Source organism: Ambystoma mexicanum, chromosome 3q, assembly GCF_040938575.1.
Source record: "Ambystoma mexicanum isolate Mex_15411 chromosome 3q, UKY_AmexF1_1, whole genome shotgun sequence".
Taxonomy (NCBI): Eukaryota; Metazoa; Chordata; class Amphibia; order Caudata; family Ambystomatidae; genus Ambystoma; species Ambystoma mexicanum.
Genome location: NC_090926.1, coordinates 1,037,757,684 through 1,037,782,554, shown reverse-complemented (window position 1 = coordinate 1,037,782,554; position 24,871 = coordinate 1,037,757,684). Strand labels below are relative to the sequence as shown.

Genomic DNA, 24,871 nt, shown 5'->3' with positions numbered 1-24,871 from the left:
TAAACTCCCATTTAAGCTCACCCGCACTCTGTCTTGGCCTTATTCCCGACTTGGGAGAGTCCTTCATTGTCTCTCATTGCGGGGAGGATCGTGCTGGCCGGGGACGCCTGCCTTCAGCCACCACAATTGGGGAGACCCAGGGAGTGGGTCCATCTACCCTTTGGATATGTCGTTGTTCACCAGTGACTGTAGCTCTTTCACAACTTGTTCCCTGAGATGAAAAGGGATACAGCGATGTTTAAGCGCAGTCGGCCCTACGGGCTCATCTATGTGCAGCCGTATGGGTTCTGCCTTGAGTTTGCCAATAACAGTGAATAACTTCCCAAAACGCTGTAATAGGCGGTCCAGATCGGTAAAATACACAGCAAGAGTGAAGTGTACAATGTTTAGCACTTCTGACGCGGCACAGCTTAGGAGAGAATGTGGGCTTACGCTGGTGACGAAAAACCTCGCCTTTATTCTGTTTTGACCATGAGAGACTGGGGCCACAAACACTCCTTGGATGGGGAGAGGTGTATCCCCTCCGAATGCGTAGATTTGCGCTGTGGAATTTGTCAGCCTCGGTGGACCAGGAAGAGCATTGTAATGTTCTTCCTGGTCCACCAGACGGACGCCCCTTATCTATGAGGACCGGCGTTGGCATCTCACTAATGTTGACAGTGCATTTGGGTTGTCGACGGTCCCCAGGGCCTTGCGCAATGCTTGAGATGAAAAATATTTCTTCACCTTCCTCCTCCTCTTCCGTGATATTGAGATCTTGCATTCCTTGTTCGACAGAGGACACACCCCTTACTCTTCCAGTGATGCTCTTGCCAGCTCTCTCTGGTCCTCTCAAGACTGTAGCTGGCGTTGTTGCCCCGCACACTCTCGCATAGTGTCCCAGTGTGCCGCATCGACCACAGGTCCTTGACTTTGCTGGGCACTCTCACGCATGTGGCAGATTGTATCCACAGTATGAACACGATGAGACATTCCCTTGCGTAGTGGGCCTTTCGCTTCTCTTTGGTGTCCATCTCGCCTTCCCCGTGGCCGAACGTCCTATTGCATATGCCTCTTCCTCCTTCCTGGAGCGTGTCCATTTTCACCCCTCTTGCCTCCGCCAGTTCGTACGCTCTCCCCATGTCCAGAATGTGCTGCAGAGTCAGTCCAGGTTCTCTTAGAACTTGTCTCCTCAGTTTCCCTGAGCAGCAACCTTGCAGCAATTGGTTGCGAACCATTTCTTCCTCGTTGACCCATCTGCAGGAGCTCGCTAGTTGTCTCAGACAAGCGCAAAACTGGTCCAATGATTCCTCTTCCAATTGTTTCTCAGCGCCCATGACAAACCTGTCAAAGTCAACATTTGCCATAGGAAGGAAGTGGTCACGGAAGGCTTGCTTGACCGCATCATAATTCGCTGCTGGAATGTTGAGAGTGTCATATATGCGTTGAACCTCGGTCACTGCAGAGTAGACCATGATGGCAATCTTCGCCTCATCTTCAGTTTCCCCCGAGGCTCTAAAAAACATTTCAAGCTTCTTAATCCATGTGATTCACTTCGGCCCTAATTTGGATGGGGGCCACGTAGTATCAAATTCAGGCATGGGGGCCAGAGTACTATGCATTCTGCGAGGTATTGGGGCGACAGCATTGTCTTCTTCCTCTCCTTCTTCCCCCATTGTGTACTCACAGTGATTCTTGTCTGGTAGGAGTCGAGGAAACTGGTGACCTTCAGAGTGCTTTCACACCCTCTTTCTTGTCTTTACCACAACCCTGTGGTGTTTGGGCTGTGGTGGTTCCAAACATTTCTCTGGAGCAGTGCAGGAGGCAGATGGCGCACGAGCACCCTCTCGGGCCGCAACCACTGCAATCCACGTGTAGAGAGGATAAAGAAAATGGCCACCAGCTATGCGCGTGCATCCGATCGATACACGCGCAGTAGCATTCCTTCACTCCGATGTCGTTGGAGCGGAGGATGGCTCCGTGTCCGCCCTCGTCGCCAGTGTTATGGGCCTTAGGGCGTGCAGGGGCCCCACTCGCGCACACACACACACACGTAGGCAGGCACACCGAGAGAGGACGCCGGAGACGTGTGTCTGCTCCGGTCGCCGGCGCGAACTGCCGGCGCACCGCCTTTAATAATACATGCGCATGCGCGAGCCTCTCTGCGGCTCGCGCATGCCTACACAATCGTGATTGCTACGCAACATCTGTATCATCTTCAGAAAGATGGAATGATTTGCCAGCACATCCAACATAAAACCTGCAGCATGTGCCCAGGTCCCTGCAGGAGGTGCATCAACCAACTGAGGTACCTAACAAATGACATTCAAACCAGCTATATCCATCATACCATCCGCTCATCTAGCGTTCTCTTGCCTCTCACACACACCCTGCGCTCTCTTTCTCTCTGCCTCAGTTCATTGTGTTTTTAACGCTCATTTTTTACTGCAGGTTTCATTTTTAAATTGTCATTTGTTTAAAATTCAGTATAATAGCAAAATGCATTGAGTAACCACCCACGATCCCCCCACTAACTCCCAAGCTCACCGTGCAACACAAATGAACCATGGTTCTTTTTTCTAAACATACTATCAGTTCCTTTTTGACATATATATATTAACGGTGAATTTCTTTGCAATTATTTTTTCTGCACTGAACAAAGAGTGAATATTCTGCACTGTAGTCCCTGGGTGCCTCTCTGTTTCTCTTTGTTTATGTTTAAAGATTTATAAAGTGCTCCTGGTACCCGAAGGCTTATGGGCGCTGACTCACATACATTGAACTGAACATAACAAACGTCTAGGAGAGGCACAGGACCACAGGGGCAAAAGATTAATCTGGATGAGGTGGCTTTAAGAGTTTTGTCAGGAGAAGTAGACCTTAGGAGAAGAGCACTGTCTTAAGAGTTTTCTTGAAAACCTCTGTCGACGATATGGTTCTTAACGTGGGCAATAAGGCATTCCATGCCAGGGGGGCCGCTATATCAATGGCACCATTCCGTGCCTTGTTGGTCTTACACTGAATGGTGATGACAAGGTTGGTATTGTCTGATCTTAAAGACCTGGAGCTGTGTTTTATTATGATGGCTTCCTTGAGGTAGGCGGGTATTTGGCCCAACAGGCATTTATGGGTAATAAGTAGTAGCCTAAAGGATACCCTAGCCCAGATCGGGAGCACATGTAAACCCATATAAAGGGTCGGAGGTGGCGAAACAGTTTGATAAAGTAAGAAGAGGAGGAGATCAAACTGTTTACCTGGGCTTTCATATTCAGATTTTTGTCTAAATAGACACCCAGGGTCTTCACCTTACTCATGGCCTCAATATTACAATTGTCTATATTGAAGTTGTTATATATCGGGCTCAATTTCTCAAGTTTGGCCTCCGACCCAATGAACAAAATCTTGGTTTTTGAACTGTTGATAGCCAGACCAATTGCCACCATCCAGTTTTGTATCTTTTGGTACACTTTGTTGATAAGGATTTCATCCTCACGGTGCAAACCTGAGATGGTGATGACGCATTGCGTCTCGTCAGAGTAATTCGCAAATATGATCCCTTCCTGTTCGAGCATGTGAAATAAAGGTTTCATAAAAATATTATAGAAGCATGGGGAAACGCATGCTCCCTGCGGGCCTCCGTAGAGGAGGGTAGTAGGTTTGGCTTCTGTGATGTCGCTTGCAACTTTTACTTGCCTACTCTTCAAAAAAGAGGAGATCCATTGTGTAGCCTCAGTGGAGAACTTGGCATTGTCCCTTAACCTGGTGGACAATATAGAATGGTCCACCAGGTCAAAGACTGCCAAGAGGTCAAGAATCATAAGTAGGGAGATTTGCTCTTTGTCCATACCTTGAAGAAGATGTGATTTTAAGGCTAGGAGAGCCGTCTCGGTTCTGTGATTATGATATGATATGATATGGCATTTGTAATGTGCCTATACACAAGTGTTTCAAGGCGCAACGAGGCAGGGGGGGAACAAGGGGAGACAGACAACGATCCTACTAGGCCAGGTGTCATTCAGATGGCGCAAGTGCAAAGGGTAGAGGGAAAGGGAAAAGTGCAAGGGGGAAAGGGAGAGGGGAAAGTGCAGTACAGGGTTAATAGCATACAGCAAACAGGATCAATAACAAGGGCCAGCTGGTGGCAAGTGTGAAGTAAGTTCAGACAAGTGCTGGGAAGGGGGGCTGTAGGGATACAGACACAGTCCCGTAGTGCAGGGGTTGCCATGGAGGCAGTGCAGGGGAGAGTGGCGGGGCCAAGGACCGAGAACGGTGAGTGGCCCAGTTGCAGATTCAGTGCAGTTTCAGTAGTATTAGCAGGGGAGAGGGGGAGAGAAAGCGGCGGCAAAGAGGAAGGTTTTGAGGTGCTTCCGGAACCGGAGATGGTTCTCCTCAAGTTTCAGGGAGGCATTTGTATTAATTTGAAGGATTAATTTGAAGACCTGATTGGTAGTCATGAAGAATTTGATTCTGCTCTAAAAATATTGAGATTTGATTGTAAGCCACTCTGTCCAACATTTTGAATAGGAAGGTGGTATTAGTGATGGGTCTGTAGTTATACAGTGTTAGTGGACAGAGGTTAGGTTTCTTCAAAGGTGGTGTAATCCATGCATTTTTTATATTGTCTGGGACCGTATTTTGAGCAAAAGAGGCATTAACGAATTTGGTCAGTGCCGGAATTAGAATAAGGGAGCACTCCTTAATCATGATAGAGGAACAAGGGTCTCCCTTACAGCTCTTACTTTTGAGTTGAGCAATGGTTTTAGCTAGTTCTTCTTCCGAGATGGGCATGAAGTTGAAAGTTGGCTGCTCCTTGTCCTTAGTAGCAGGAGTGTATACATTATGTTCCAATACTTGTTTACTCAGAGTGAGTTTGTTTTCCTCTGTTACCTCTCTTGTCTCACTTTATGACGTTCTCCATGAAGGTGAGAGTTACATAGTCAGGTGCATGTTTGCTAGAGACACCCCAGTCGTTGCTGACAGCTGTGCAACCAGAGATTGCAATATATTTCTTAAGGGGGTGCTGTGGTTTTGTGTGAAAGCAGCTATTACAAGAAAGACATTATTTAATTATACTAACAAACAGTTTCTTTAAAAAATATTTATTGCAATTTTTGTTTTTAATGATCACTTCCAGTACATATGGTCGCTATAATAAGAATGGCACCTTACTTGTCTTATTGAGCAAAGCACATTGTAAAAAACTAGACTGCCCATATAAATTATTTACCGATGGGGGTCATCATTCCAAGATGGACAATCTGGCACACTCCTACTGTACCTTTTGAAATACCCCATACGAAAAAGGAAGGGCACAATTAGGACAAGTGATGGTTCCAGCCTGCTTTGCATACAACTAAAGAGCATTTTCAGAACATAAGAATGACCACAGATCTTTGTATTTGACAGATGTGCCAATAATAAAGGGACTATATGTTCAAATCACTAAGTGCATAATGGGCCTGGTGCTCATTCCATTATTCACAACCCTCACCCTACCATTAAAAGAAAGACATTATTCATGAATAAATAAATAATCAAAAGGTTGTAATAGCATATACACTGATTCAGACAGTCTCAGGATTTCAATGCGGATATAAAATAGCTGCATCATAAGTCATTCCAGAAAAAAAAAATAGTAATCCAATTGAGTAAGAGAAAGACATTACCTTGGGGTCCAAGCACCATACTTGACAGCCTATTTGCACTACCAAAGTCATGGAGGCAAGGCCTTGAAATAATCATAACCACTATCGTTGCTCTTGGCAGCCATTCATTCCATAATTTTGTATCTCATCTGCCTCATTACAGAAGGCGGCCTTTGTCCTGCCAGCAATGTGTGGCATGCAAGGTTGCCAGAGAAATGCTGCTGATAATGATTCCTTTAAAATATTGTAGACATTGCTTAAGGCCAGGTAGAAAGAGACTGTTATTAATAAAGCAATGCCTAGCCAGTGCATCCCCCACAAGCACATGCCTGCTATGTCACTTCCTGTGATGTCACTTCCCATGACATGACTTGGGTCAAAGGTTGCACTGTAAGGTTGAGCTTCCCCGAACCTCGTGTACAATTTAAAAAGCTGGCAGTGCTGAGTGGCATTCCTTGCTTTGTATATATAGGAGTATAGTATAATTTAGAAGCTTGCCCGGTTCCAGCAGGGAGGACAGGGGGTCCAGCCCCCCCCAGAGTCAGCCTCTGCCCCCCCTAGAAATAAGGCCATGTCAGTGGTGTTATACACCACTGGTAACCGAGGGAGTGGGGGTGGTTGTTACTCTATATATTCAGCAGCCACCTCAGAGACATCATTCTGTGAGGCTGAATTGCAGGAGCCTGGCCAGGATTTGTTTTCTTATCCTAGACAATGATTTATCCCCCACAGCCATGAAAGTACAAATGACCAGGGAGATGTAGGGCCATTCACACCTCTAGGTGAAGTAGCACTCTTATTCAAGCATGCTGCCTGCAACTATTTTCTGAAACCTAAAATCACAATTTTGGTTTCTGTAATTTAAAGTATGTTTGTTTTTTGTGGGAATATAATGGTTTTTCACATCATGCTTAATAAAATGGTAAACTATATCAAACAATAAATGACAGGTAAAGTTGCTTTATCACAGATTTCTGCAGAAGGTGCGCCAACTGACTGAGGACCCTTACAAATTACATTCAAAGTATATATTCTGCTGCATTAACTACTTGAGTATAAGTGAAAAGATAAGGTTGGTAATTCTGTAGGGGAGAGTGTTACAAATCAAAAAGTGATAGATGCAATGCTTTGAAATAAACATTACCACTACTGTTGCTCTGCGCAACATTCCATGCCATCATTCTTTAGTATGTCTGTGCGATTAGAGACGGGGACAAGCCATTAGCAAATGACTTTTGGTGCTACCACCAAAAGGTGCAGTTGAATCTCAATTGCTAAGCCATGTTCCATCTGCACTGGAACACGAGCAACCACATTAATTTGACTGATATGCAAACAATATTAGGTACAACCAGAATGCATGCTGTGGAACACAGATAGGATGGCATAAACTGTGAGGAGAAACTCACATCCTATGGGTGTGTCTGGTCATTTACCCAGCTAATGACTAGCCATGGCTATGTTAATGCCCCAGCACCAAAACCTAACCTTTCTGGAACTCTTTGAGGGAGCTCTATCACAAAGTAACAACAAACGTGTTGCTGTATAGGGCCTGCTAGTGTTATATCTAGGCATTGTCAATTTGTCAATGCCTCTGACCTACACTGAAGTCCTGTCTTAAACAAGCAATCACAAAGCCAGCAGTTTTGGCATGCGTATAGGTATCAGCAGACTTTTGCCATGCCATCGTATGCCCAGTTACTGACACCATTTTCCAGCTTTTCCCATTTTATGGCCAGGTGGTACCCTTATGGAAGTACCTGGAAAATGCCTATCCATGCCTAATCAAAAGCCCAAACGGATGGCTAGCCCAATGCATGTTGAGTGTGTCTCCCTAAGTGAACGTGTTGATGCCCAGATGTGGGTGTCTTTCTTGCTACACCTAGGGAATCAAGCTGCAACTCACTGAGCTGGTCCAACAAGGCCCTACCTGAAAATGATAAGGCTAGGGTGGCAAGTTTTGACCAGTTTCAGATCTTGTCATGCATACTTACCAGTGGGGCTCTGACCTAAATGGAATACATCTTTGTTTGGAAGCCTACTCTACTCTGCCAGAACGTTTTATGATTCAAACTAATAAGTACTGACTTGATAACCTCATTCTGTTTGAGTAACTTTACAGAGTTTACCTGCAAACAGAGTTTTCTATAATGTTACGGGCAAAGAATAAAAGGTGTACATCTTTTATAACTAAAAAGTAGTATTTAAATATTTTCGAAAGAGTGCAATCAGAGGTGGATTTAACATTTTAACAAAGGACAAATGCCAATGTGCCCCCTGCTCTACTCCCTCCCCTCAAATACAAACAGAAGGGCTGAACAGGCCCTACTAGTCAGATCTGATCTTTTTAACGTGTCTCAGAGGCAGATTATTTACAACAGGAAGTGATTAGAGATGAGAAAAGGTAAAAAGGCAGTGACCATTGCTGTGGCACTTTAAAAAAATGTATATAGGGATTTAAGAAGCTATTTAAGTGTGATTGTTGGGTGATTAGTAAGTAAGGAGATACAGAACAAGCTATGTGACACAATAACCTTGTCATGCATTTCATTTCACTTTGTGTCTGTGTGAGATTTTTTGTAAATTCTCATTAATTGATATGTTGGAGCTTGTAGGCTTCCATTTAGGATGGGGAAAATAAAGCTACAGTCATAGGGGATAATTTTCCAGGTCAAGCGGAGTGGAAGCAGTGGCGCTAAATGCACTTAGCTCCACTTTTTATGAGCTGCAGGATTTTGTATGATTGGACAGGCGAAGTTGGAGAGCAGATCAGACTTAACAAGGTCCCCCTGCCAAATCCGATTGGTGTTCCACCAGCATGTATTTTTACATTGGTGGAAAACCAATGGATTGCCATGGGATCTGCCTGACTTTTACACCTGATAAAAGCGGGCAGATTCCAAAGCAATTTTCGCCTGTGTTTTACTCTTTACTTTTCCAGTACCTGGTGGAAACAATTAAAATTAATGAATGGCCCCTTTTTCAAAAACAGGGCAAACAGGAGAATTTCGCTCTGTGCAATTTAGGATTCAAAACAAAATTGCCCCCTTAATCTTTTCATCAACATGTTTCTACATTGATGAATACATTGTCAGGTTGGTCTTTCATGTGACTTGTGCATTTTTAAAGTAATCTGTATAACATTTAGTATTATTTTAGGTATTCAAAGCCAAACTTCAACACATATTTGTACCAACTTGAGCTCGGAAGATCTGTGATCAAGTATCTAAATTTCAGGCTAGGCTCAAATTATGGCTTTACCACTTGACCAAAGTGTGTGATCCTTGGCATATTTTTTATTTCACTATGCCTTACCTGTTAAAATTAGGTGCCCCAAGAAGTGATTCAGTTTGCACTATAAGCTATTCCAAAAAGCCTCAATCATGGTTTAATAGATGGGCAGCACAGGCATTAGGACACACACCCACCTAACTTTGAAAATATCCAGGCCACATTTATTGAACAAAATTGTGTCATTAAATAGCAAATCAAAGTAAACACATCAAACAGATTCATCATGGACAATTGCATATTATAACCAATATGTAAACAGTATGTACCAGACAATGATGTGCAGGGGCACGGCCCACTAGGAGCGATATCAGGAGGCTGCAAACCCCTACACAGCAAGGTCTGCCTCCTGATGCAGCCCTTACAGCCCTAGCACTCCCTTGCACTCTCAACTCAATTAAAATGTGCTGCAAAAATGCAACAGACAATAACATGTTGTGTCTAAAATGTAATTTTGTACATGAACCATTGATGGGAGACATTCAGAATGGGACTCATTTGGAAAGGAGGGGGGAGATTGTGGAATGGGTAGGTGAAGCGATGATTGTATATACAGTGTATTTTATTGGAGGATATATTGTTGTGCTCGAAATATTCTTAAGATCAACAACACTACCTGTATTGATTGGACATGGTATGTTCTGTTCTTGAAATTAAAAGAAGTTTGAAAGAAAATGTAATTTAGTAGGACACAAAATCTGCTATTCCTTGCTTCGGTATTCTGTGGTGGGGGGTCTATCTTTCACAACAAGATCGAGGTACCACAAGCACCTCCTCCGGGGCCTACTGGGAGCAGCCACAGTGCTCAGGAAGGTATTGTTGGGCCGACACCATCTGAGATGGTACAAAGACTGGAGGCCTCACTGCTCAGCCCTCTCAGAGGAGGAAGAGGAAGCATCACCCTCAATTCTCCCAAGCCAGGCCAGGAAACGCATGCTGGGTGCTGGTGGGAATAGATGGGCGGGGAGGTAAATGGAAACAGTGGTTAGGGCAGCTGAAGGAAGGTGACTGGACGGTGAAAGGTGAAGGAGGATCAGATATAACAGAAAGGGGAGAGCAGATGGGAAGGGAAGATAGGTAGATTGATGTTGCAACACTATTTTTCTTGCTTCTCTTTTGCATGTACTGTTTTTTATAGCGGGTGCAAATGTATTTTTGCAGATCTGTGAAGACATTTTTTGCTGGATCACGGATCTGGGAAATCTGGGTCAACGCCAGCACTTTGTTTAGGGTACTCGTAGACCCACACCCCATGGAAATTGGGCCCCCCTGATCACAACCGTGGCCCACCCAGATGAAAATCCCTGGAGCCGGGCCTGTTTAGCAGCTCTAAAATTCACACTTTTCCTATGCTACTTTACACAAGTCGGGTAAAAAGCAGGCAGAGTGACATATTTGAACATGTTTAAAAAGCAAGCGGATCCACAGACTTTCATAGTAATGACGCCTTGCATGCACGTACTTGTCTGCGGACATTACGGCTTTTTTTCTGGACGGTAAAACGTAGTGGAACTCAGGAGTCAGGACCACCCGGATTCCCGTGCGTTTCTTCACCATAACATTTCTCCGTGGGAAATCAGATTATTTTTCATTGTACCACGACAACTCTATTCCCTGATACAACTTGCAATCATGAACGCTTGAAACAATCGGGTAAGATGGCTCAGTGGGTTAAGGGCTAGTTACTCTGATGCGTGTTTGATCTGCAGGCCATAGGTTCAAATCCCTGCAAGACCAACTCTGTCTTTCAGCCTTCTAAGGTCGATCAATGATTACCAACTTTGATGGGATAATACTAGTAATGTACGTAAACATTTCCTATGTAAAGGGCTAAATAAAAAACTAATTATAATTACATGACAGCTTTTAATACTTAGGAATACTGCATTATACCACATTCTCAGGCTATGTGCCCTTTAACAGTTCAAAGAATCAGGAACATGCTTCTGGGTGCATTTTGTTTCTTCAAAGACAAATTGACTATGTGCTCGGGTCGGACAATCAAGCACTTCCCCTTTCCGAGAATCACAGCCCCCCCCGTGACACACAGGCTGCGTCCCTGGCTCTGCAGCCAGTGCCCTGATGAACTCGACAACATGTTTCTTTTGTCCTCAGAACCATAGCCTTTCTTATGCATGATGGTGACTTTCCATCTGACAGACCACCAGTCACCTTGAAAAACTGTGACAGTTAAAGCAAGCAACAAAATAAAGCACCCTTTGAAAAGGTATTCATACCCATAACGTCTAATAGCTTGATATGCTAAAAAGTAAAGTTTGATTTGATGTCCTTAGTTGAATGTTTTTAAAACCATACATAACAACACGCTTGAGGTTTGTGACAAATCTCCAAACCTAAGTGAGTTTATGACACAACTTTTTATTGTGTGTCTTAAAGCGCTGAAAATAAAGAGGGTAAATCGATATTTTTTGCCTTTTGCATCTTATAGTTTTCCATTCAGGATGTGGAAAATAAAGATACACTGATATTATTTTGGCCCAACATGCTGCTATAAGAATGTACATGTTGTCATGATGCTTTACTATGCAATTTGTGTATTTTTCAAGTAAACGCTATAGGACAGTTTTATTGTAGGGCTTGACATCCAAAACTTAAATATTTGTTCCAAGTAAAGCGTGGAAGACGGTGTCCGAGCCCAAATTGCTGAGTCGGTAAAAATCCCTGCTTCAGTGTTTAGCGTAAGTGTGTGATCCCGGGCAAATAATGGAATCTCACCCTGACATCAACTGCAAAAATCGGAGTACTTTTAAATGATTACGTTTACACCCTTACATTAGGACATTTTTAATGAGCATAGGGACAAATTGGTGTAGCCTGGTGCTCCTCTGCTGGTGGCTCCAATACTGTGACATAGAATTGCATTATTGCTGCACTGGACCTCCCCCAGTCTTGTATCACGTGATTCGACAGTCAGACATAGGTGGTAATTACGAGGTTGGAGGTAGCCATGGCGCTATTAGCACCATGGCTACCCCCTTACCGCATACAGGGTCCGGGTTCCCTGAATGAGGAATTACCGGGCCATTCCAACCTTGGAGGACCTGGTATTTCCCCACTCAGGGAACCCATCCCCATTCCCATTCCAGCCCCCATAGGGCTCAATGGGAATGGGGACCATGCTAACAACGGGCCCGTTGTTAGAATGCTGGTCCTTTAGCGGTTCCCACTAAGGGCGCCTGGTAAAACCAGCCTCGTAAGGACCTCGTAATGTGCAGTAAGGGGTTAACGGCACCAGCACCTTTACCAGCGCCATTAACCCCTTACCGCCAACCTTGTAATGACCCCCATAGTCTCACCAGCCAGTCAGTGCACCAGAGATTCTAGTATAGCGGACTAACTGTGGTAGAAACAACATTACATTTTCTCCCCTGTTGCTCCCAGCCAATGAAGTTGCGTGGGCCATACAGAGTACTGCCCCACACTCTGCTATGTCCTGTTATGCTATGATATTGAGTCCTTCATTGCACACCATCTGCCATTTTCACACTTTCTAGGACCTTCAGGAACTGCAAGAAGTGGGTGTTTCCGGACTGAAAGGGGAGAGTAGTTAACTGATTGTAAGATTGAAGCTGGACTAGAATAGTCTCAATACAATGAGTAATGAAGTTAGATGCCCCAACACAACTATGTTTGCCACTTCCCCACCATCTCTGAAGTTAGCACCTCTCCCAACATTTGAAGAGTAAGCCCCCACCTACATTTGAGCCTAGGTGCACCCCTTGATGTTTTGTTAGGCAGAGAGGTGAGGGAAGTCTTTCCCCGAAACTGGCGTTGTTAAAGTTTTACTGTGTTCAGAAAAATGTACTTGAACAAACGCAGTAAAACTTTAAAGCTGCTACTTTCAAGAAAGACTTCCATCGCCTTTCTGGTATTGATCTCTAAAATATACTTTTGATAGTTGGTCCCCACACCAGACCATGGGGCTGGAGGGGTAGAACAGTGCACATCCTTACAGCCGACTGCCAATAGCTTTCAATATTGGCCGCACCATTCCCCACAATGCAGTTACTAGTACATACACACAGCCTGGGCAAAGCAGCCATGCTTTGAGTTCTGGGTGTCTCCACTTACCTCAATGCGCGTGCCTGGGTCTGAGTGACGGCAGTCTGTCTTCTTCTCAGGGAGAGTTTCGACTTTTCTACCATCCAAGTCACCCCCACTTCCTCTTCCATCAATAGCCCCTCCTCCGCCAGCCCCCGAAAACCAATCCTCGCTAACTGGGACGCATTAGGCCTAGCAGCCTATGAGCTTGGAGGTGGATGGGGCCTGCTATGCACACCCATCACAGCACAGCTTACGTTAACTACGTAAGACCATAATAAGGGGAAATATACAGCGGGGATGGAGGGGTGAATGGAATTCGTGGATTCTCTAGATTTGGTTCGGGAAGTTGCGGTTGCACGTGATCTCCGGGCCTCCAATAAATGGAGAACTGAAACCCGTCCTTTTCAACAGCTTGAAGAAACGAAACTCGGAAAGAAGCGCATTCCCCTCTCCCCAGGCCCAGCGGCGTGGAGCAAGGAGGGGGGCCATTACTGGATGGCAGTGAATCTCCCAGCACTGCTTTTAGTATTTTTAAAAGGTAAGGCGGGCTGTATGCATAACTGTTGTGTCTTGCTGAGACCGCAGGTTCCGAGGACATCCGGGGCATGGATGGAGCCTGGAGCAGACAGGTCACAGTGTCTCTTCTGCAGGATTACCTTACAGTGTGATCGAAGTGGGACCTATTTACAAGTGAGGCCTTGAGGCAGTGGCCCTCATTCTGAGTAGGGCGGTAAGGGATAACGGGCACCGGTAAGGAGACCGGTGCCAGTAATTCCTTACCGCCCTACTACGAGGTCCCTTAGCGGGTCCCTTCCTTAACGCCTGGTCTGACCAGGTGTTAAGGACGGGACCCGTTAAGGGACCTGGGCGCAAATAACGGGCTTGGCATACGATGGCCCGTTATTTGCGCCCTCCCCATTCCCATTGAGCCCTATGGGTGCTCAAATGGGAATGGGGAATGGTTTGGTAAATGGGGACTTACCGGTCCCTCCAAGGTCGGAATGGACCGGTAAATCCCCATTGAACCAAACCGGAGTCAGTACCGGTATGGGAGGCAGTCATGGCACAAATAGCGCCATGACTACCACCATACTCGGAATGAGGGCCAGTGAGTGCAGGCAAGGCCTCAGGACCTCAAATCTTAACAAAATCAGCACATGGTCATTACCAGGGAAAACAGCCTCTTGAAAGTAGGGTTAAAAAGTACAGAAATTATAATTACCCAGACACATATATACATTCCTTACAGAGGATGAGTACAAATACCAGAATGCAGTTGCAATCTGCCACACCAAAAAGTTTGAAACACCCTTATTTTCATGTGAGTTTATGACCAAAAATCATTTTTTTGTCTACAATATACCTACCACCCACGCGTCAGGGAGAGTAATTGGCAGGTAACGGCCACAGCCTGAGCCAAGGCAACACAAGCAAAGCCAGGTCCTCGCAGAGGGCGTAGGGCATTGCCAGCCATGTACACTCCCCCAACAAAGGGGTGATTGCTATTTGCACCCTGGGGCTCTATCAAGTGTGCAGTTCTTTTTTCCATGGGAGACGGTCTCAGCACTTACTGCGCAAGGCCCACTCTGCCATGAAAAAAAACAAGATGGACCCCGCCATAGACAATAGAAATGGGCAACTTAGTCCATTTTGCATTTCTACTGAGGGTGCAGAGGGCAGGATGGAACGCCTGGACCGGAGCAGAAACAACCGGACCACCAGGTAAGTGGGTATGGAGGCAGGAGGGGTAGACAAAAAGGGTGGGATGTCCTTAAGTGGGGGGGGCAGGATTGGGGATTGTTAGAATGTTTTTCTAAATGCTGCTCTGGTGGACAGATGTTTAGGAGGCCACCCTTGTTAGTGAAACAGGGAACACTTCTGGAAGTTAGCCAGGACAATTCAAGGTAGCTTGGAGAGCCGTCATGGCTAAGTCAGAGGAGTAGCGGGGGTGATCTGAAGTCTTGGATGAGCATGCACAGTAGGACAACACGAATTACCCTTACACAGTAGTATATCAAAAATACACAATTTATTAGGCCCAGAACAAACACTTAAATAATGAAAAACACAGCAATAACACTACATAAACACACACTATGTAAAATATATGTACAGTCACTTTTCGGTCAATGCGGTAAAGTGCGGTTTCCCACCAAATCCTTTGAGGAGGGAAAGCAGACAAACTTTAACACATTGGTAAACTCATGAGATGGCTAACCCTAACTTTATAAGTCCAGCCCTACGAAGATTGGAGTCTTGTGCTCAATGTCAGGTTAGTGCATAGAGGGCTGTCCGGTCATTTGGTCGACAGACAATTGGTCGACAGACAAATGGTCGACACAATTTGGTCGAAAGACAAATGGTCGAATTTTTTTTTTATTTATATATATATTTTTCAGGTTTTCGTTTAGGAAAAAAAGGGTTTTTAAGCAAAAAAAGGGGGTTATGGAGACCCCCCCAAAAAAAAAAAAAAAATGTGAAAATACAAAAAAAAAATTCGACCATTTGTCTTTCGACCAAATTGTGTCGACCATTTGTCCTGTCGACCTTTTTTTTCGACCCTGTAACCGCATAGAGGTGCTTGGTGTTGGGTAAAGCTACAAAGTACAATGTTCAATGAGAAGGAAACGTTAGAGAGAGGATACTGGAGTGGAGAAATTTGGTTCCGAGAGTCACAGGATGATCTCCTGTGGAGAACAAAGCTGTCCCCAACTTGTGCACAGCTTTAGGAATCAGAGGCCACCCAAGCCAAGGCAAGGACCACAAGGGATCCTTTGCATAAAAGGGGGTTGAATGAACTAGGGGCCACCGGTAAGTGGTATGATTACTCACCACGCTTAGCTCACTTCGGGTCCAAACTTGGCAGGTCTAGAGAGGGTCGTCTGGAGTACGAAATACCACCCTTGGTTAAGCTTCAAGATGCACAGGCGCTGCGCCTACAGATGCAGGTCTGGTTTACAACTGGAGCTTCTGCTGCCACCAGTCTACTCCTAAGCACATTGTCCAGTTACCAAAAACTCCTTAGTGGATGACTAGGGTCCGAAAATGAAAGGACCCCAGTACACGGTACAGTAATGTACTGTCAGCATTGAAATACTGTTGCCAAAAGTGGCAACAAAGTCCTAAGACTAAGGGAAACAAAGTTTCCCAGTTCTGACTGCCTAAAGGACAAGTCAGTTTCCCCATCATGATGAGCAAAAGCCCAGTGGAGTGCAGCTAAAGGCTGTGCTTCACTGGCAAAAGTCAGATTAGGAGGCTGCAACAAAAGCAGAAAGTTTGGAGTGTCCACAAATAGAGAGGTCAAATAGCAGTAAGTGAAATTTTCCCTAACAGAAGTGTGGGGAGGCAACAGAGAGGGCCTGCCTGTTTCCTCCCCACAGTCAAGATGGCAGCACCAGGGAAAGGGCCTCAGTAGGCAAGAGAATCGTGGGTGGTATACTGTGTGATCTTGCCCGTGTTTCCATCCACCTCCTTGGCTGAGCGCCCTTCTCGGGGTGCAAATGCCACATTTTCATCAAATCATACATGAAGTATGCCTTTGTCATGCAATGAAAAATAACCAAGTTACCTTTTCACACATTATGTCTTGTTGTAAGTATTTAAGTCTTGAAGTACATTTACAAAAACTACAGGTGATGAGCCTATGCTGAACTGCATTGGAAGAAGACATATATCTGCGTAGCTAACTGGAGCTTCGTGTGTGCTTTCAGCATATAAATGCCTTGATTGCAGTTTGTATCACAGAAACATGAGGTCTTGTAGAAAACAATGGTAACTGGAGTGAGCCATTTCTTAAAAATAGTGTCCCACTTGAATGCGCTCCCTTAGAAAGAGAGTGTTACGTGTATGCTGCTCCTGCTATGCCCCTTTTGCTGGGCTGCTGGGGAGAGGATTTATCGTACTGCCTGGCAGGGGGTTGGGATGTGACAGCATGAATGTGTCAGGGACAGGCTGGAGAAAGAGTCTCATTCCTGGAGGCATCACAGCCATGCCACAAAACACACTATTAGTTGGTATACACGTGGCATCTCTGAGCAAAGCCCTGGGAGAGCCTATTGCTCATGCCTAGGTCCATACTATAAAGACGCCGGTGGGGGGTGTCTGTACTTCAGCTCTCTATATGGTAGAGGGGAGGCACAGAGGACCCCTGCCAAGAGTCTCTATTATTGGTAAACGTGGTTGAGCAATCAAGGCCTAGCTTCTCAGGAGGTGATGCGGGCTGGTTCTTAAGTACAGTGTAGTCTCCAAGCACCCACAAAGGAATGTCCACACACTGTATCGGTTACAACACAGTCTTTATATAATTAATATTCAAAGGTATATACAATATCACGATAACTCACTTTGTACTCCGAAAATCAGCAATGGTAAATATGTACAGTTCTAAAGTGGTTCCACTAACGTTATTAGATCTCATTAAAGTGCATACGGTTAGAATGACACACAGATCAGAATAAAGAGGAAACCAGCAGTAGAGAGAGGAAGGAAAGCAAGATGGTTGAACAATTGGCAGAATACTGGCCCCGATACCTAGACACAGTTCTGTGTGGAGATCCCCCCACCTGGGCAACCTGTAGAAGAAAGATACAAGCCCAATATATTGTTCACACTAGACTTCCCAATAGTTCTGCAACCCCAAAGTACCTTGGCGTTGTAGCGTTCCCCGTCGGGGAATCCACGGCCCTTCTACAGTGCCCTCCCTTTAAGGCAGGAGTCACGGGTCGTCGAATGTCCGACGGAGAACAGGTTGAGCTACGACAGTGAAGTGGCTGCGTCGTTCCTAGCGCTGCTCGTTGACAGGGAAGCGTAAACGTCCTGCAAGGAAGAGGCGTGCGGGGCACCTCGGTGTCGATAGTTCTGGAACGCAAAGAGTTTGAAGAACTGTGGCCCAGCAAGGGTGTCGAGTTGTCGGCGTCTCTGTGGTCTTTTGGGTGGTGGGAAACCCACCGGTGGATGCTCCTCGGTGCCTCGACGGTCAGGCCTTCTCCAGCAGGATACAGTGGCGACGATGCGGACGAGAGTGTCCTTGGATCAATGAAGTTCTTAGGCAAATGGGAGCACGGCGGCTCCGGTCGGCGACGGCGGTCATCGACAGTGGCGGACAGCAGTCCGGGTGCTTCTCTTTGGAGTTCCGCAGCAGTCCCCGTATCGGGTCGACAGCCTGTTGAAGGTATGTCTACCAGGGAACTTCGGCAAAGTTCAGCTGGTGCACGATGGTCCCTCGTAGCTCGGGAAGAGGGCGCCTTACCAGGTCCTCTCTGGGTCAGTCCTTGGAGACACAGCAGCTTTCAGATTGTGAAGGAGAACAACAGCAATTCTTCTCTTTCAGCAGGGCTTCAAGGTCCACCGTCAGTTTCACTCCAGTTACTCTTCATAGTTTGGACTTCAGCTCTGAACAGTTCTGAACACGATTCCTAGCCGTGAGAGGTCCCCAGATATACTGTTGATCTCCCATTCATTCTTCTGGGTCACACTGAACCATCCAATCACTACAAAGGGCATTCATGCAGGCAGGCAACTAATCAGGCACACAGTGCATTCAGGCCATTCACTTCTCTCCAGACACTCACAACAAGTTATGTGTATTGGGACAAGTACCGAGCCATTCAACACTTCATACTGCATTCATACCGGTTTCGGGCAGGGCTGTCTCAGTCATTGTGTCAACCACCAGATACTAGACACCCACAACATAGAATGCTTATTAGTCACACACTCCATTCACCCAGGTCCACCCACAGGCGTACCCACAACATACGGTCGTTGGGAAGGCTCCAGCCAGTCTGGTCAGCACTTCCCCACACTACCATATATGGAACTTCCACCCAATAGCCAGTCAGGGGGAAGGGACAGAGTCAGGGCTTCCCGGGACTTCGGGAAGATCAAGGTAACAGGCGATGGAAGGCAAGAGGCCATGGGGGCCATTTTGTCTCCATCAGGAATCTACCGATTCCAATGACAGGGCCTGGGCATCCCAAAATTTCAGCACAGAGCTGCCACCAGCCCGTACTGTGCTCTGTGGGCCACACACAGGTGCCCAAAAACATACACTAGGGCACAGGGTGGCACCCCTACCCATGGGTGCCATAAGGGTAACCTATGGGTCTTTTCACCAAACCAAGAGAGGGATAGCTGCACCACCAGGAGGAAAACACGACAGAACACGATAAAAAGCTGTAAAGGACAAGGATACGGAGGCCCTGTCCCTCCGATGCATTTCCAGCATCACACATACCTGTGCACTTTGGGAACGTAGGGAATGGCCACCGATTTGTGAAATATGACTGATAGTAATTCAATCATGCAAATCTTCTGAGCATGTAATTCACACTGAGCTGGGTGCTCATTTCATTTGTCGCAACACTAACCCTAACATTGGTATGTGTGCAAACTACAAGGCCTCTGTACTTTGTATACCTTTGGATAGTTTCAGCATCCAGACACGCGTGTCAGGAGGTCAAAAACATTTGTGTTGTATATCATTTAGAAAAATGCTGTTATAAACCTTACATAGTTATTTTTTATTTTAATAATTCAGATTTTTTTTTAAAAAACCATAAAACTTTATAAAATAGCTGTGTATTAAAATAAATACCTGCAAGCAGTATTACAGCTAAGGGGTGTATCTCTCACTTTTACTCTCTAAAAATGGTCTCGAAAATGAAGGAGTAAAAATACCCCTACAAAAAATAGGAAACGGACACAGAAGTCTGTCCCCCTGCTTACACCCACAGAGCCCCATGGATATGTTCGGACCAGTCGTACACATAGAGCTACAGGAAGAAAGCATTTTAATTATTACTGCCTAAGCTTCAGAAGTAAAAATGTATATTTAAATGTGCATGAATAACTAGATGCGAAGTACTATTTATTACAAAAGAATTACAGTTCCAAGTATTTTTACTTGCTTATAACATTCTCCCATTGGAAATAGGACCTCGTTTTTTACTTCTTTAAATCATGTTACTCCAAACTTGAAAAAATAAGCAAAAAAATGCTCACTCTTCAGAATGAAGATTACCCCTGTTAACCACACAGGGAGTATTAATTCTATTAAAGACTAGGAGGCGAACTTTATGCTTCAACTTCTATTTATTTTACTCTCCAGCAATTTCAACAAAAACACACTAGATGATTTATATATCTGACCGCCAATATATTGTCCATCTTGAGGAGGACACATGAATTCACTCTTCCCTTTCGTGAACGCTTTTATAGCGAAGGAACCCGCCAGAAGTACCAAACAGTTTATGTGCAGGTGGAGTTCGTCCTCGCTCCATTTTCCTCCGGTCTCTAACGATCCGCATCTTGCCCCCCCCTCCTATGCAGCTAGCATCCAATTCTATAACAAGATCTGGACGGTCTCCAAAAAATGGCACGACCATTAAAGGCGTCCATATTCTTCAACCACCACTCCAGTTCTATAATAGATTCTCGATCTAAAGGTATTTGCTGATGATATTTCAGGCCCTGCTGGAAATGTTAGATCTTCAGTCCCTGAAGTGCTCGATAGTGCAGGGGGCCTGGGAAGATAGCTTGTATTGACACTGTTAGCATCCCTACTATCCTCGCTAGAACTCTGATAAATATCGTCTGCTTGCTCAGGCAGTCCCTGATCTCCTTCTTGATATCTCGTATCTTCCTCGCTGGTTATTCCAGGTTCGCTTTCTTGGTATCCCGGACGAAACATAGGAAGTCTAGCTTTGCGCTGGTGTCGTGTCTGACTTTTCTACGTTCATTAGGAACCCTAAGGATGATAGGAAGTCTTGCACCTATGTCATCTGGTATACCAGAGTCTACTGCTCCTCCGCTAGGAGCAGCAGGTTGTCTAGATATATTATCATCCTGATACCCTTCTCTCGAATCTCTGCTGCTACTGGTCGCATCAACTTGGTGAAAGCCCAAGGTGCTGAGGCTAGTCCGAATGGCATAGTTCTGAACTGCCATAGCTGGCTGTTCCAACGGAAGGCCAGGAAAGTTCAGAACTCCTCTTGCCTTGACACTGTTAGGTATGATCTAATCGTCTTTCAGGTCTAATCCCTGAGCTGGTGTATCCCTTCCATCTTGAAGTGGCGGTACACAATCCAGCCGTTCAGCTCTTAAATTTATGACTGGTCACACCTTCTCTTTTTGGAGGACCAGGAACATATTGCTTACGAAACTGGGGCTTTTGCTGCATATTTCTATAGCCTTCTTTCCCTCTAGCTGGCACAGCTCGCAGTCTTGGCACTCCTGCTCTGCCTGAGCTAGGTTCGGTTGCGGAGGCCAGTGTGTCTGTACTGGCCGTTGTATGAATACTAGCTGCAGACCTCTGATGGTTTGCAAAGCCCAAGTAGCACTGGAAAGCGTGTGCCAATTGTTCCAGAAAAGCAATGTTCTGCCCCCTACTGTGGGTATTGTGTTACCCTCACCTGGTGTAAAGCTTTGGCCTCGGCCGGCCCCTCTTCCTCTGCGCCCCCTCGGAAATCTTCCTCTGGCTAGGAAGAAGGAGTCCTGCTGCTTGTTTTCCCAGTACTGCGCTCTGGGATTCTGGGGTCTCTTCCCTCCTTGAAAGCGACCGGCTGATCGACCCCGATAGCGGCCGGTCCCGGCAAAAACTGTACCAGGGAAAATGTTCCTTATCGATGCCTGCGCCTTCTCTAGCAAAGCATAAGTGCTGACGAATCGGCCATCTCCTTGTCAAATGTCTCCCCAAAGAGGAGACCTCATGCCGCTTCCTCGGTTTCATAAGATGCTAGATCACTTAACTCCGGGTCTATTTTCAGTAGTAAACCTCTTCTCCTTTCCGAAGAGATGGCGCAATTGGCGTTGCCCAACAGGTAGACTGCCCTCTGCACCCAGTTCGCCAGAGCTTCGGGATCAACTTCCTCTACCGTATCCCTGGCTCTCTCCGCCAGGTCCATTATTTTGGCCAAAGGCCCCACTATATCTAAGACTTTCTCCTGGCAGCTTCTCCAGGACCTGTCGATTCCTAGAGGTCAACACCTTAGGTTCCAATTCTGCTGCCTCACCTTCTTGTCTAAGGCCTTCCGCAGACTGATGGCCATGTACTACGCCACTGTAGGGGAGAGCTGCCAGTCCGAGGATCTGGGGTTCCTGATGCTGTCAGGTACAAACATATCTAGGATGTCCTCAGGGTCCTCCTCTAGGTGCTTCTCCTTACGGGCTCACTTACCCCCCTGGGTATGGCCAACTCTTCCTCTGCCTTCCATTCCTCTTTGTGTGAAGCTCAATTTCTGCTAGCTCTTCTTCTGAGCCTGGGTCTTTATCGCCCATATTGTCTTCCCCTGGGTAGGGTAGGGGGTCATGAGACCTGGCACTGTCTGCCTTAGCATGAAGGCTTCCTTCAGCTTGGTAAAGGCTGCAAATGCCTCTGGGGTCTTCTCTTTCACCACGTATGGTCTACCCGGGTGGTCAGTAGAGGTCTTCCTCTTGCGGGTCTGCTTACTCCCCTTACTCCCCTTAGGCACTGTCTTCAAGGGTACTGTGGGCGTCCTGTCAATGTCTCTGGTGCTGTCTCTGGGCAGGTTTAGTATACCTTCTAGGGTTTCCAGCTTTTCTTGTAGGGGTTTCACCCCTTGAGCCACTGCATCCGTCAACAAGCTCCCCAGCACTTCCTTTAAACTGGCAGATCTAGAGGCTGTTACTCCTCACTCTACTCCAATTCTGACATGCCTTTGGGTGCTGTGTGCCTGGTACCTAAATCAGGTGTCTCTGCACGCCCACTACTGCGGTCGTCAGGATGCTTGATAACTGACTTGTCAGAGATACTGATCTCTCTTCACAAGTATAACAGTTCTTCAATGATTAAATATTATTATAATTTTTTTTCTTCTTTTTCTGTGTGGCTAGCACTAGTGCACTCTTGCTTTCAATCATGGCCTCCTGCTTCTAGGCAGGCTGTCTGGGACCCAATCTTGTGGTAGGGGCTCCTCCCCACTCCACGGCTGTGTGCACCGCTTCAGCCTCCTCAGAGCTCCTGGATCAGCTGATCCGTATCTACTGCTGCGTGTAACTGTGTAGCTAGTGTATATTGCGCTCCGGTCATAGCGCGAGCTTCGTTTTATGATGTTTGTGCAATATTGTGTATGATACAAACATTGCTGGGCCAGGTTACAGTCCTTTCGCTCTTGCTGTTCCTTCTTAATAGTGCGCCGTTGTGCTCTGACTCCGCCTCTCAAAAGGAGGGGTTCGGAGCGCCGAGCGCAAACTTAGCCCCGCCTCCACGAGGGAGGGGGCCGCTGCAATAAGGCTGTGAGGCAGGGCAAGCCCCCGGGCGTGCCGGTAATGTGGCACAGGGCTCGCCCGTCCCGATGCCGTGCCCAAATGACAACAAACTCCATAAACTCAAGCAAATCCTTGATGCATTAAGCTCGCAGGATAATCGCTTTGATTGCCTGCTTCTCACAATACCAACTTGTCGTCACTCGTTATACGCACGATGCGAACGACCTATGGGTCAATGATTCTGTTTCTTCGCATATTCGTGTACTACGCATGCATCTAGGGCTATGTCCCTTCAAACATCCTTGTACTACACATCTATGCTCCTTAAACCATCTGTATGAAATATTATTATTGGAATTAATTCTTAGGGAAAACCAATGCCAGCAGATCTTAACCTGCCAAAACCCGGGCAGTGGCACCCGCATCACCCAAAGACCCATCAGCAGCACAAAACACCAATATTGACAGCACAACGAGCCTCATTAAGAGACTGGCAGTAATATTGGTGCTCATTCTGCCATACCGAATTACTATTACCGCCATGACATCTGGTGGAATTGGTGCCCAATTATGAGTGCACGTGGGCCTCCCCCAGCCATTGGCGGTAATGGTAATTTTTCCCAGCAGGCCAACACCAATCCGTAAATCCTCAAATTTTCTGTGGAATTTGGGTTACTGCTGGAGCATTGGAGGAATTACTGAAGGGTAATTACACAGGCAGAATTTGCTCAGCATGGAAATAGAGCCAATGCCGCAAACAGAAGGTCAGCTGCTGCTAGCTTTAAAAACTCAATCCATTCAGAATCACCCATTTCCTGTTGTCATCCAACCCCAGAAACAAAGTCAAACACGCCTGGTGACAAGGGCACTGGGAAGGTCCCTGAAAAGTGTGTTATAAAGCCCAAATTCAGTAAGGCAGAGCTGTAGGTCCTTGTGGAGGAGGTTGGAAGCCATGCTAGAGAGCTATTCTCGGCCCAACCAAGCAAAACCTCAGTTCAGAGGAAGAATGCCATCTGGATAGAGATACGGGAGAGTTGCAGGGGTTGGCACTATGCCCTGGGATAGCGAAGATGTTACGCTTACCTGGTATCCACGGGGACCCCACCCAGCCCTGGTTGGATGATTTGCACTCTCGAACCCTCTCCCGGTCCCTTGGTAAGGCCTCTGGTTAAAGATGGGTCTTAATATTGTAAAAGGTGGATTCTCTGTCCTGCTCCTCGTGGCAGGGGCGCGTAGGTGTGGGGGGCGAGCAGCGACCAAGTTACTTCACCGGTGCAAGCCCCCCTGTGGAAATCCAGGCCTGCTGCGACTCCGTAGGTTTGCTGCTTTACAGTCTTTATATGTAGTTCTTATGTTCCTCTTAGTTCAAATAATAATGTGTTGCTTCTTTCCTTTTAGGTATGGAAAGGTATTTTGGTGTTGTCATGCAGTTTGAAGATGAGCATGGGCCGGTAGGGGAAAGCGTGGTGTGCGCGATGCTTTCCGGTGAGTAATGCACGATGCGCGACGCTGTTTCGCCTTTTATATTGCTGACCTGTGTCTTTTCTCTCCTTGCAGGTTGCGATGTTCCTTGCCGAGCGCTGTAATGTTCCAGCAATGATACTGACCAGGAGATGACTACCCAGGTAAGAATTGTGTGGCTTTCTTCATTCAGGAGGAAACGT

The 24,871-nt window shown here is 46.2% G+C and overlaps 1 protein-coding gene across 1 annotated transcript in view; it reads right to left on the bottom strand.

The window, feature by feature from the left end:
- Window positions 1-13,161, bottom strand: part of LOC138583199 (galectin-3-binding protein-like) — a 64,252-nt gene extending 51,091 nt beyond the window's left edge. Inside the window, exon 1 of the mRNA XM_069655225.1 lies at window positions 13,008-13,161. The gene's annotated coding sequence lies outside the window, so the exon portion shown is untranslated. The remainder of the gene's footprint in view (window positions 1-13,007) is intronic.
- Between the last annotated feature and the right edge of the window lie 11,710 nt (window positions 13,162-24,871).